Raw genomic sequence first — 15,048 nt, forward strand, 5'->3', positions numbered from 1 at the left:
GAGGGAGCTCTGACTGTTTACTAATGTAACTCTAGGCCTGGTGGATGGAAACATTTACTGTGTGTACATGATTAAAACAAAGGTTAGTAATGTTAACATACTTAAGATTGTGGATTCACACCACCTTAGGTGTACTGGTATATGAATCCCTGTTACTGTCCTGACTGAGGTGAATTTTTATTTAAAGACTGCCGTTTAAATTAGACTGATCCGGTGCCTACAGTTGAGTTGAGCCTCATTTTACTTGAAGTGCCGCTTAGTTGTCATAGTTTGAGTTGTGCCAGGAGACCAGAGTTTCAAAGAGATGACGGGGCAGAGGTGTATATCACTATCATGCTGAGTGGGCACAAGGCTGGAAGTGAGGCAGGAAGAGATCGAGATCAGAAGAAACGGACAACAGACAGCTGTGCTGAGCTATGCAGCAGCACAGAGACAGGCTGTGGGCTGTCAACAGGGCCGAGGTGCGTCTGCTGCTTCTGTAAAGAGAAGAGGGAGGGCAGAGCAAAAGAGAGGTGTGTTGTCGTCATGTTGCTGTGGAATATAGCTGCATGTAGCCTATTTGTCGTGCTCAATTTCTGGCGTCCAAAAGTCAAGTATTAATATGAGTGAGTGCTGGTATGATGGGCTCAGTTTAGGTGAAATATTGTAGGTTTGTTTGTGTTTGGAAAGTCACAGTTAATGCAGCAAAGTAACCCAGGTGTATGCTAGTCGATAATGTAGCCATGAGCTTTCAGCCTCAGGGATAAAGAGCAACATGTAGAGTTTCTGATAAACTCAGACTGGTAGTCCTCAGCTCCAGACACTGAATAAAGTGTCATCTCTTCAGGGAATTCATCAACTCCCCCCAGAGCCTTAAAAAATAAGAAACTTTACTCATATATACAGTTTTTGCAACAGAATCATTACATTCAATTTATATCGGTATATTTCTTTTGATTCTAATTTTAATTAATTAATTTGCACAAGACTTTTTCACATTTGGCACTTCAGAATTATTTTGTTTCTGAATATAGCTTCTGTTGCTGCATTCATGACTGAGCCTTCTTGGTGGCCAAATCAAGCCAATCATTACAAATTAATTCTTTTGTTGCTGCTCTGCCACATTGTGTGCATGAGCCTTTAAAGACAAGGGTTTCTTTAAACTACTGTAATCATCCCATTGCACGAAGTGACAAAATTAGCACAGCAAATTACCCTGATGGAGCGCTTATTATGAAGTTAATGAACAGTGACTATTGTCTTGGGCTTGTTTCATATGTTCACTAAGAACCCCAACAGTGGTTATTATTACTATTATTATTATTATTTGCAATTGCTATATGTTTCCTAAAACTGTTGCAGGAGGAGAGAGTTGACAGAACAAGAAGGAACGGGAATGTGGAATAGCTGAACACATGGCAGAGACAGGAAGACAGACAATATCTGTTTGCTTGATTCCTTGGTTCATTTCAGGTTAATTGAATCCTTTAAAAGTGCAGAGACACGTGAAACAGGAACACGGGAAGTATGGGTAAAGAGAGTGAGAGAACCGCCCGTCACTGGTAATGGCCTGGTTTGTTTATTTTCATATCCATGGTAGAGAACGTGACCCAAAAGTAAACTTAGGTCAGATGCTGCAGCATTACTCTGACAGCCAAATGTCTCTCTTAGTGCTGCCTGCAAACAAAAATATCTTTCTCCTTAGGACAAAACACCACCACACAGGAGGTCACTAATGAAAACCTGTGTTGCCTTTATCACACTGAACTTTTGCTCATCAGATACTTCAACTAAGTTGAAGCCATATCAATCACACTGCGCGAAATCAGCCACGCTTCGGTTCCTCTCCTTCTCTCTTTGCATATTTCTTTTCTGTTGTTGCATCCTGTTTTCTTCTTTCACTTTTTTCCTTCACTCGCCCTCCTCTCCCATCCACTTGTGTTGCCGTTAGCTGATCAGGGAATTGCTCCTTTCATTGACGGATCCTTTCATTCCCTCCTTTTAATCAAGCCTGTTAGTACTTCTTAATTAAGACATCACAGTCCTGTTTGATCACACTTGCTTTTCTCTGTGTCTATGTGAAAGAGAGGGAGAGGGAGACAGGGAGGGAGAAAGACAGAGAAAGAGAGCATGAGAAAGAGTGGGGATCCTCTACCAGCGCCTGTTCTGTGTGTGAAGATGACTGAACAGCTTCAATTGGGGCAGATACACCTCCTCCAACTCTGTTGTGCCAGCCCTTGAGGCTTGTGGTGTGTACATCTCCCAAGCCAACAGGCGTCAACCTCCAGAGATCTATACTAGACAGATGGTATTGGAGGCTGTGTAGGACGGCTATCGAGCTCCCTACTGTCAGTTTGTTGTGATGATCACACACACCAGGCTGTCAATACCCACAGTCCACTTATCAAAGAGCAACGGAGGAAAAAAAAAAAACACACAACAACACAAAGACTGTTTAGAAGTCAAATTTTTAGATTTCATTAAAGAAGTAAGACTATGAACTTCCAAACACCCAAAGTAACTCTCGGATTGTGTCTGCTTGTGTTAATATAGTGTGTGAATGAAGAGTCGATAGGACAGTGAGGCTGAGGGTTTCACAGCAACATTAACTTGCCTTTGGCCTTGGCTTGGTGCCCCCCTCCCCTCCAAACGGCAGTCAACACTATTAGTGCTTCTTCCCTCTAATGGTGTGGGTGGGTGGGTGGGATTGTGTGTATGTATGTGGTGTGGGGCCTCTGCTGTACATACAGTACACTCAATGAGGGTCCTAATGGAAAGCTATGGGACCTCTGTCCTCAGGCAAGGAGTGATGCAGAAAGGGGAAGGGTGGGGAGGGAAGGGGGGATGACAGAGGCCTTAGTCTGACAGGCCTGACCTATATCCCCCCCTGTTTGCTTAATAGAGAGAGGGAGATAGTAATTGGCAGATACACACGTGTTTTCTGTACTTGATATAGAGCAGGAGGGTGTGTGTGTGTGTGTGTGGAGTTTGCCTCATCTCCTCAGTTTGTTTTGTCAACTTGTTTGTCACCTCAAGTTAATGAGACAATCCTCGTCTCAAGATCGTCACGAATTGTGTCGTTAGCGTGATCGAACCTCTCATGGCTGCATCGCCGAAAAACATCTGAAGTGAGTGTGTGTGTGTGTGTGTGTGTGTGTCTTTCCCTTTGATGGTCTGTCAATTAGTCAGCTAAGTCAGTATGCTCTTGTGAGTCAAAGAGAATAAGGTACACATTGTGTGAGTGTGTGTGTTTACGTGCCTCTGTGTGCGTGCGTGTGTGTGTGTGTGGTCCCCCTGGCATGTCCTGGATCCTGTAGCGGGATACGTCGCCCTTTCTGCCTGGTTTACTGATGGGGGCTGTTCGGCTTCCAGACAATTTAGCAAAGGAAACTCTGCACAACAAACATAAACAGACACAGACTGATCCAGGCAATAACAGAGAGAGCATACACAAAGACACACACACAAACACAAACACAGACAGTGACACACATGCACACATGTAGATGTGCTCACAAAAGACAGTTTTTCCCACACATGAAGGGGAATGGATTTTTACATAATTATGTGGATGTAAATGAAAGCTCAGATCTGATTGATTGACGGAGCTTCTATCTAATTTTTTATGCTGTTGTATCTTGATTGATTTGGATTGACTGGTTTCAGGAAATTCCCCAACACTCCCACCATCTAAGTGCTTCATGTCTCTTGCTTCTTTTCAGTCATTTTCTATGCTGCCCCCACTTTCTATGACTATAGGTGGAAGACTCTCCGCTCTCTCTTAGAGCTCGCAGCGCCTCTTTCTGTCGACGAGCAGCCTATTTGCCCCTAAGGTACGGGAAGGCAGGGGCAAAGAAAGGGAGGAGAGAATGAGAGAGAGGTCAGGATGGAAAACAACTTAGATCCTCAGAGCGGGGCATGATGGGCCCGAGTGGTGATGGAGAGCTGGCATGGAGAAGCAGAGCATTGCGTGCGTGTGTGTTTGTGTTCCTCTTCAGTCACTGTAGTTCAAAAGCTGAACCGCGTCCAAGCCTTGGTAATGATGCAGCCGGCCACAACAGACTACAATAACCAACAGTCTATGGCTAGCCAATTACTGTCCGCCGCAATTATATTTCCAATTCAGAGGTCACAGGGGAAAGTGGCCCAACTCAACTAATCATTTCGAGCAATTACTTTTAAAACTAATTAGACTGTCAGGTTTGGCTGTGCGTGCTTGTGCTTGGGGGAGGTTTTTGTTTGTGTTTTTGTTGCTGTTTTCACTTTGTCAAATGGGTGGACTTGAAAGGAGAGAGCAGGAGGAGGGGGCAATATCAGCAACAGTGCAAGCCAAACATCAACCACAGCCATGGATTGAAGGACTTGGTCATTATGGGAGTTTGGTGAGTTCGGGGGGAATCCATTGTGTAAGAGGGGGTGATGTGTTGGTTCTGTTGATGCCAGGCACTTTGCTAGGCTCGTGAAATGAGTCCTCGGTCATGTCAGCTTGAAATGCTGTGAGAGAGCAAACGGCCCACGGTTTACTGCAGCCTCTGAACTTCGGACAGAGAGAGAGAGGGAGGGGGAAAGAGAGAGAGCGAGAGATGTAAAGGAGACTTTGTCAAAAAAGCGTCATCCACCAGGCTTCAACTGATTTTTGAGACAGACATTGCAGTCAGAGTAATACTACCAAAGCCATCAACATGTATCAGCTCGTTTTAGAACATCATAAAACTCAAACTCCCACAAGTCCTTGCGTTTGTAACTGTAGTAGTCATTAGCGACCACCTGCTCCAGTCGCTACAATGTGTATTCATTGCTCAAACTTAATATTGTGGCATTGACATTTCACAATCCTACATAGAGAAACAAGTAAATAAGTCACTGACTTCCTGAGCAACCAACTAAGTCAAAGTCACATTCAGAGAAGATCAAATTAACAGTGGAATAAAACACAAAAACATATTTTGAGCAAATGTTTTTATCTCAAACATTAAAATCCTAAACAAATCTGTTTGTAAAACTATTTTGACTGAATTTGTATTGAAGACAACTAAAAATATATAATGCAGTAATAAATAAATGTGAGTATTTTTTTTTTCCATTGGCTCCAAGATTCTGTATCACATGCAATAATAGTGTCAATAATGGGTCTTAGCACAGGGATGAATGAGCCATGTCATGTCACAGAGAGAACAGATTCAACAGACATGATGTAGGACTATTTCCTAAAGGTTCAGCTTAAGGATATGATAGCATACTAGCGTGTGGGGTGCGTGTCGAGTGTGTGTGTGTATGTGTGCCAATGTTTCCAATCGGAAAATCTGCAAGATGGGCTGTGTTATATATTTTATGAGTCGTGGGGTTTCTTTTTATACCATACCACTCTCAGACACGCAGATACCTGATATACATACAGCTGGTAAGACACACACATACACACGCAGTGACTTGTAAATGTAAAAGTCTTGCTTTAAACGGTCCACCTAAATAAGACTGATTCATCCGGTAATGCACAGTTATAGCAACTCACGCAAGTGTAATTATTAATCCCCACATTACCAAAATAATTTTATGTTATGTGTTAATACTGTTATTCCTCCCAGGCCTGTGTACAGACGAAGAGTAGGATCCCTATGTTTTTCAAATGTTTCTCTTGGGGTGATAGGAGTCAACAGTACATTCAGTCTTTCTGATGATATTTGTATCTGTCATAAAAGATATAATTATTATTATCTTGTTTCATGCCCTTCACAATAAGTCTGTAAAAAAAAATCCTAGAAATTTGCTTCATACAGTGTTTGTTTTGGCACATGATGGTCCAAACACACACACACACTGCACACAAATGCCCCTGGTAGTTGTCATAACAGGCCATCTCTGATGGAGTGATGTCTCATTAATAGAGGGCTTGGAGCAAAAGCATGGCGTTACCTCTCCCACTTCAACAGGCCCATGGTGACAGTTCTGCTTTTATCAATACGTCAGGGTTTTTGTCCGTTGTTGAGACACATTCACATTGGATGTGAAATAAGTCAGAAGGTTTGTGTTACAGTGCTGCCAAATATAACAGTTTCAGGGCTGAATAAAGTATTATTTCTATTTTACATATTAGAGTATAGCACACACATCAGTAAGTGACTTTATATCAAGTTGTCATCAGTCAGGGGAATTAAACTATCACACTCTACTATACAAAAACTCCAACTCATTTTCATTTTGTTACATCACTCTCACACCTTAACGGCCTCAATGTTGCAGTAAATCCAGCATTAAATCAGCAGAATGAAGCTGTTCAGCAAGAATACTCCCAATAGGAGACTACAGGGGATTTAAGAGAAAAGAGGCAGTGATAGAGTGATTCTGTTTTGTTATTTCATAATCACAAAATATATGACAGTGATTATCAAACCTTTCAATTGATCCCATGTAAGATAGTTGAATGTATTAGTCAACATAGTTTTATGTTTAAATTCAGAGACAACAAGAAGAAAATCCTTTCTCTGTAATACAGAATAAAAACACAAAGACAATGAAAAGACAACAAAACAGTTACAAAGCTGAAATATAATTTAGGGTCCATGTGATAAAACTATAAAACAACACAGATAAGATAATGTGTTTAATTTGTACTTTGAACAAAGAGAAATAAATTTGCTTTTTTTTTAATGGAATGAATGAAAACGGTGGCACCATAATTTCAGGAACATTATGTCTCTGACCAGAAGTTGTTGTTTTTCTGAGACTGTGATCCGACTTTGTGGCTGCAGGGGTGTTTCAGTTTGTTCTGAACATAAGTCCCAGAGTTTTCTATTAATTCCTTCTTCTTCTTCTTATTCTTCTTCTTCTGCTTTCTTCCAGGCAGCTTATTTTGTTTTTGTTTTTTAGCGTTGATGGATGGATGATTTAGACTCAAAGTTACAAATTAAACAAATTGAGAGGGGACTGCACTTTATTCTCATAACAATTTGTTTCATGCCATTGCACAGTTGTGTAATTATCATTGTGGTAATTAGTAATTAGGTAAAAGGGATCCACAATTGTTGATTGTTATTTATTATCTAACGCACTAAGAAGAGATGAAAAATAGTTGGATGGAGCGTTTCGAGGTTTGTTTTCTACTTCAGCTTAGTTGTTGTCCCTGCAATACATAATTAGCTGACCCATTAAAATGCCTTATTATCCACAAGTACACATTTATAATTGGTGTTTGTCTCCATCGATGCCCCGACCATTCCTTGTCTGAACATCAAGTGTGCACTCTCCAGCTTTCACAGAGGAGAGGAGGCAGGATGGAGGAGGAAAGAGAGATACATAGAGAGGAGGGGCAGTAGAAACCAAAAGTGGAAAAAGAGGAGAGGTACTTTGATTGGCAGTTGTCTGGCCTGGTGCCTGCTGAGGTTGTTCCCCCCGTCGACGGCTATTATCAGCAGAAGGATTTCCCCATCGCCTTGGCAGCGGCTATGTCACCCCTCTCCCCTGGAGGATGCTATCCTATTTGGGAGGAGATGAATAGGGGTCCCCTCACCCCGTATGAGGTCCCTGTGGACAGAATCTTTACAGAGGGAGCACAGTGGAGTAAACAGGCTTCATGTCAACACCAGCATCCCCGACATCTCCGTAAAAAACACATCACCTCAGAGCAACTACTGGCCCTTCAATAGACTGGCTTCAAGCTGGTCCATTTGAGGATCTTGTCTGTGATGTGGGGTCTGTGGAAGAAGGATCCATCTAAATCGTGCTCCCCTCTTTATAAGTATTTGATATTTTGAAGAGGACGCATAGATGTGACAAATATGTTGGGCTTTGAGTTATAAGTGTCTGTTCCATTTTCTCTACCTGTAGATTTTTGAGAACCCTCACTGTTAACTGAAGTTCGTAGACATAAATTACATCAGCTGTCTGTCACTACAAGGTCTGACATCTTGAAATTAATCTTGGAATTAAAGTGTGGTTAGAGGGTGTGAGACTTCACTATTGCAGAGCAGCTCAGTGTTCATGTGTGTACTGAATTAATCATCAAACTATAAATATATTATTGAAAAAATGCTGAGCATTAGTCATTCAGTTATGGTAATTAAAAAGTATTTGAGTGATTTTGACATGTTACTGATGGAACAGCTTGTCACGACATTTGTCCCCACTTTAGCATTTAAAGCTGCGTGTCTAAGAGTATTTGAGGTGCACGGTTAATTTCTAAAGGAATGCAGACAGCTCACAGACAACACACAGACAGCTGCACTGTTGGGTGATTGGCATGTTCAATGTACTGTGCGTAATACACGTAAATCCTTCTCTTAGGCAGGTGTGTGTGATCGAGGGAAAGAGAAAACACAAGAGACAGGGAGAGAGAGAAAAAGTGCGTGTGTAGGTGTCATGGACAGATTTATTAAATTTTGTTCCTCTGACAACATCCCTGCAGCGGTGGGTGTGGACGGCCTCTTCATTTGCTCTTGAATTTACATGTGTTGTTCTTTCTTTACTCTTGGATCAGCAGTGAGCAGGCCGTCAGGAGGGAAAGTCTCAGGCAAGCCACATGTGAGCACAGACGCCTGCAGTTTGAAGTCCATGTCTAATATTAGTACACATATGATTTTCCTCCATTGAAGAGCCATCTGGGTAGATGGTTACGCTTTTATCTGCAGCATTGTGGCCAAATGTGGTTAGTGAGTGTGATAAATACAGGCAACAGTGTCCCTATAGAGATGTATTGTACTTCTTATGTATGCCAGGACACCTGAACCCACTCACCTACGCTGTCATTGCGGCTCCCAGCCTATAGCTGACCATATTTGGATCATGCAACAACAAATCTTCCTACGTCCCCCTGCCACACACACACACACACACACACACACACACACAGGCACAGGCACACTTCACTTCTTCACTCTCAATTTAACCCTGGTGTGTGATGGGGCCCATGGTTAGTCTCCTTGCGGGTGTTAATGGCCAATGGAGCAGATATCGTAATGAGTGATCAATCTAGTTGCTTGCCGTCACAGCAACACATTAGCCATTCATACAGATTCAGTCCACTCGCCCAAGCAGAAGATCTGGATGCATATTTAATGTTTATCTTTTACAGATCTCGCTTAAGCGGACCTGTTCGTAAAGCAAAGTCTTTGAAAAGGTGGCAAAGTCCTTGTGAAGCCAGTGCCTGCCTAACAGAATCAAACAAGTTTATCCCAGTTTCCTAAGAAGCAATACTCTTCTTTTTAATGAAGAAGGAAATTCTGCCTCTGTGAATGATATTGAGGTGACTATTATGAACTGTTATAACCGTCTTACAATTAACGCTAAAGCTTGAAAAAGGTGCATTACCTCAATTAAATGGGACCGGGGAAAAAAAACATGGCAGGAGATGAAAGAGAGCTGTTGCATATAATGTTAAAAGAGAAATGCATGAGCAGAATCACAGTAACCCTGGGAGATCAGGAGAGAGGAGGAGAGTCGCTGAGAGTGTCTGCTTTTAAGTACCTCAATCATGCACCTGTCACTCCGTTTCTTCATGTAGACATCAGTGTTTACCAAAATGAGGGCTGACAGAAGACATCAGTGCTGGTTTGTGTGCAAACAGCTTGTGTGGACAGCCTTGTGGAGCCAGCCACTTCTCGCACACTGATGCATTTTTTAGGCTTTACAATCATCCCATTTGAAGTGGGAGAAACTTACACTTTTCAGGAAGTTATTTTGTGTCAGTTTGCTGAAAACAGCAGGAGCATGAGACATTGTGCAAGAAGCCTAATGTGTATAACAGTTTCCCACCATGTCTTAGTGGCAGGCTAATTGTCATTATTATCTCAGGCCAGTGAAATACAATCATGAAACACACGAAGGATCTCGGTATGTTAAAATAACCTCGAATACATTTGCAATGGAACCCCCATTTCTGAAAGCGCAACAATTGCAGCATCATGCATCCCAAGTCACCCGAACAAAGTCTGAAAGCAGGTTTCAGGCAAGGCTGGTTCCAATTCAACTGTGATAAATGGGCAGATAAGACAATCAGTGCACACCGTGACATAGTGCAGTGTTAGCTGTCAGACCAGCACTCTGCTGGGGAGTCCAGGTGCACCCACGATCCTGCAGCCAAGGAAGGAGGGAAAACCAGGGGCACAAGGAGGTGTCATGCAGCCTGTGTGTATAAATACCCAAACTACAGTATTTAAAGTGACTGTCAGTTTAAGCGGCAGTTTCTTTGTATATACTACACTGTCAACCATGTCCATGTTACTAAGGCCTGTAAACATGGAGAGAGATCCTTTTGGAGAATTTAAACCAAGAGTGTTCACCAGACTGATGCAGGATATGCTGCTCACAACACAGGATGGGAACGTGGCCTGCAGTTAAGAACCCTGTATCTGTGTGAATAGGTAAGTTGGCCAGATGCTTAAATGCCATTTGCCGATGACTGACAAATGTAAACTGTGTGCACGGTTGGATGGAGAGTGTATGAATGGGGCAGGCTATCTGAAATGCTTCTTGTGTATTGTTGTGAGAAATGTGTACATGTGTACATGATTCACTGTCTCCAAGGGGTGCCAAGTCACAGCAGGGGAGTGCCCACGTTGCACTTCTCTCATCTCCAGGATACAATAATGAGTCTAATTGTGTGTTGCTCGCTTGTACACATCATGCGGCTGTTATTGCCTCTCTTTCTAGCTGACTCTCAGTGTTGGAACAAGCGCTGCTCTGCACGCAAGGCTCCCACCAACCCCAAACCATAACACCTTCCTCCATACACATGAGAGAGAGAGAGAGAGAGAGATAGACAGAGAGCTGTCCATACATGGAGCTAGCGCCTGACACAAATATAGGCTACCAATGTACATGACTTCACTGTTGTGATGCTGTTGCTTTTATTGCCTACGGCACAGTGGTGACTTCATCTTTTAATCTTTGTGTCACATACAGTAAATACTGTGTCCTGTTGAGAAATGGAAGAATAGTTTTAAATTTAAATTGAATTGAAAGCTGCGTGATTTGTTCAAACACTAATTGGTAATAAATCTGTTTAACTATGGTAAAACAAAACAAAACAAAACAAAAAAATCTGTAAATGTGCAGTTGGGTGGATGTTAAGTTGTGGATTTTGTGTAAATAGAGATTTTCTTTTTCTAAAGAAATGAAACAACATCAGCTTTTATGCAGGATCAAATGCTCACAGAATGGCTCTGTGGCAACTTCTGGGAGATGGAATATTTGATGTAGTGGTGAATATTTTGTGCAGCCTTGAAAGAGTGAAGGGGAGATGATCAGCTTTTAGTGGCATACTATTGTACTGTGGAGGAGAAGTTGAGTTTGTGTGTGTGCGCGCACGCGTGTGTGTGTGTGTGGAGTTGTGAAAGCTGAAGCACAGGCAGACTGATGTAAGAGGTTGAAATGACAATACTGCCACCTAGAGGCGTGGGGAGGAGCCAGGCAGGAGTGCACTTTTTTTTTCTGAAACCTTGTTCATTTGGTTCACAGTTGTTGACAAAAGGCCAGTGCTCTGCTAAATACACAAGCTGCTTCCTTTCCACAGTATTAATGCTATATGCATATGTGCACTGGTGTACATACATGTGTTCACCTCTCTGTTGTGGTTATCAAAAGGAAAGAAGGAGGCATCTCTGGCTGCATTGTGGTTACATCAGGTGGGTCATCCGCTGAATGTCATCTCTATTGAATCCCATCTGGCCTGCAGAAGTACCTCAGCACATGCTGACCTGCTCTCATTTTCTGTCAGAGAGGCAGAGACGCGGGACATGACTATAAAGAAAAGACGAAGCAGAGGAAGAGAGAGGGCTCACCTGTGAACCACAAATGCCCCGTTCAGGTGGGACCTGTTTTGACCTGTTGCCACGGGGACACTAATGTGAGAGGTGAGGGGGGGGAGTGGCCATCTGGTGTGTGTTTGTCAGTGTATGTGTGCACTTTTGTTTATGTGTCTGAAGGTATTAATAGGCCATTGGATTTTTCCAGCAGCTGTTACCATGAGCAACATGAAAACATCATAAACAACTGAATGTGTTGCTGTTTGCAATGTTAACATTTGCTTTCATCAATGCAGAATATGAAATATTACACAAACCACACTGAACAGCAAATTCAGAAATCTGCATTTCCCGTTTCCATTATATTTGATGTGTCTTTTAATACAAGTAACTCCCTCGATAAAGGGAAATGCAGTATGTAAAACCAACTCCACAATATATGCAGCTTGTGATTTGAATCATCCTCTTTTTCTGTATATTTAGAGAGATAAAATTCTGCAAAACTGAAACCAATTTCATCTCTTCTGTGATGGGAGCCGAAGGCTGTGAAGTGTTTCGGCAGGCAGAATGTAAACAAGGGAGCGCGGACGGAAAGAAAAGCTGATGAGTTTGCCTCTTTTACCTCATATTATTTTATGCAACCTTGCTTGACACTGTGTATCACAGCAAATGTGGCGTAGCTATTTATTCTGAATGTCATTTGCATTTAGGTAATATCCTGACCGCAGATGTGGAGATCCACAGTAGTTAACATGTTTGTGTGTGTGCATGTAACGTCAGACCTACATATTTCTAGATATCGTCATTAAGTACACTTTTTTGTTTTTTGGCACTGACTTTCTTTAGCAAGATAAGAAATTTTGGAAATCCTCTGACAATGACAATAATTTGATCCCCTATTTTTTACAGTCAAAGGTCAGCTGCTTCCATGATTGTAACAATAACAGTCAAAACAAAATCACACACACTAATCGGAACAATAACATACACCGACTCAGACAGGGAATGACCTTTGTTGTTTATACAGAGGAGCTGGTTGTCTTACAGTGCACACACACACACACACACACACACACACAGAAACATACACGGACACACACTCACCTCTTGAGACCATCTGAAAAATCTAATTGGGATTTAAATTGGTTAGAGGCCTGGGGGCCTTGTTTGGCTGCGTGGTTTGTCTGTCTCTTGTTTCTTTCTCTCTAAGGTCATTTAGAAAGTGCTTGTTTAGGGATGAGTGATTAGCAGAGATGTCCAGGGGCTTCCTACTCATCTGAGGCTTCCTGGAAAGGCAGGATAGACCTGCTACAGTGTCATGGCTGATCAGCGGAGGCTCCGGGGCTTTGCCATCCAATACAGTGGGGATTCTGCTGTGGTTGTGAACTCAGTGAATCAGAGTGATGGAGGCTTCTGTAATTGAATTGCACGTGGTGTTATATTGCAATTTCACATATCAAAGTTTGGTTTGGGAATTTCTCAAGTAAAGGTATTTCAGCAGGGTTACATTGTCTGACCCAGACCGTCTAATACCAAGAGACAACATGTTACCACATTTAAACGATGGCATTGAACACGCACACACATTCATGCACACGCAGGCTAACACATGCACACAAACAGACAAGCATTCGATGTAACAAAGTCCTCTGTTGACCCTGACATCCAATTTAACAAACACCAGTTTAAAGTCCTGTTGACAAGAAGCAGGAAGCGAGAAGAGAAAGAGGATATGACATGAGGAGAAATCGGCTCCTTCTGTTCCTTGTCACTCCACATTATTGAAGACTTACCCAACATGCACCTGGGGGAATCAGTGTCTGTCCACCCGAGTCTCTCTGTCTCATGTTGCGCTGCCTCTCTCCCTAACACACACACACACACACACACACACACACACACACACACACACACACACACACACACACACACACACACACACACACACACACACACACACACATACATGCACACACATATTCTCTCTCTTTCTCTTTCCTCTCTCTTTTTATTCCTTCTTATCTTAATCAAATACTGTACGCTCTTTGTCGTATTTTTTAAAACCCCTCACCCCCCTCTTTTTTTTTTTGTCTAAGTGTCTGGCCTCTAACGGGTCCAGCGTGGGCATGTATGTCAGCCTGTGTATGTTTATACATATGTGTACATGTGCGAGCAGATGTTTGCTCGGGGCAGTTTCGCATGTCCGTCCCTGATAGCTCAATAGAAATGTGGGACAAACTTGAAATCACAAAAGAACTTTGCATTGAGATGTATTCAGCACACATACACTAATAGGACTGCGATCAGTTCATCTCCATCAAATCATACTGTCCTCATTTTGGGCCCGACTATTCATTACATGACAATTTATTATAATTTGCATTATTTCTACGTGTTCAAAGAGGAGGAAAAATACATCTGTTAATAGTGCGAATCCCTTGATAATGTTCCTGCAGAATGGGCTTCTCCTCTCCATCTTATATTAATAGGTCTTAGAAACACAGCTATAGTTATTACAGTTATTTATACATTTTACTTCACAAAGCCAGCATACTTCAGTGAGCACCAAATATATTTTGTCAAACTCTTTAATGGTAATTTAATGAACCGTGACCTTTGGATGACAATTAATGCCAGATGTATCTCCACGATGTTCATTTATTACTGGCTAATTTTACCTTGCCTGCATTTTCTCCTGTGCGGATATTCATGCAACTCTTTTTTAAATGAGCTGTTCATCATTAGTTAGCCTCACCAGGACAAAGACTTCCCTGTCCACTTCCTGGAACTGTATTTGAAAACCTGGCTATCAATTCTTAATGAATATGTTTATGGAAAGCAGGAGGCTAATATTTTAGCTGCCCTTTCATAATGAGTGATTTTGATAGAGATGATGAACCCAGATGGATGCGTTCATTATTGGACTACAAACAATTTAAAGCTTGACTTTGAAAGGTGAACCACAAAGCTTACAGTCACTTTTTTAATGAACTAATGTCATTCTATTGATTGTTTTGTTGGAATGATTGAAAGCCAAAGCCAATCAGCCTGATGAAGTGTTTTTAATTTATAAGCCTTATCATAAGTCTGGAACACTTTTTTTTGGGGGGGGGGGGGGGGATCAAGAGAGACAGTCATCACAAGATCTCAGAAATATCTAGTTTCCTCTTGTTCCTTTTTCTCCCCCCACCCCGTCTCACTAGGTTTCCAGTCTATCATACATCCCCCCCTTACTGGGATCAGTGGGGCCATCACGCGCGCACCTTTGATGTCTCCCAGAGTTAAGCTGGTTTTGAAGTCAGATTAGTGAATTGTAAACACCCTTTTAGAC

This window comes from Trachurus trachurus (assembly GCF_905171665.1).
Source record: "Trachurus trachurus genome assembly, chromosome: 3".
Lineage (NCBI taxonomy): Eukaryota > Metazoa > Chordata > Actinopteri > Carangiformes > Carangidae > Trachurus > Trachurus trachurus.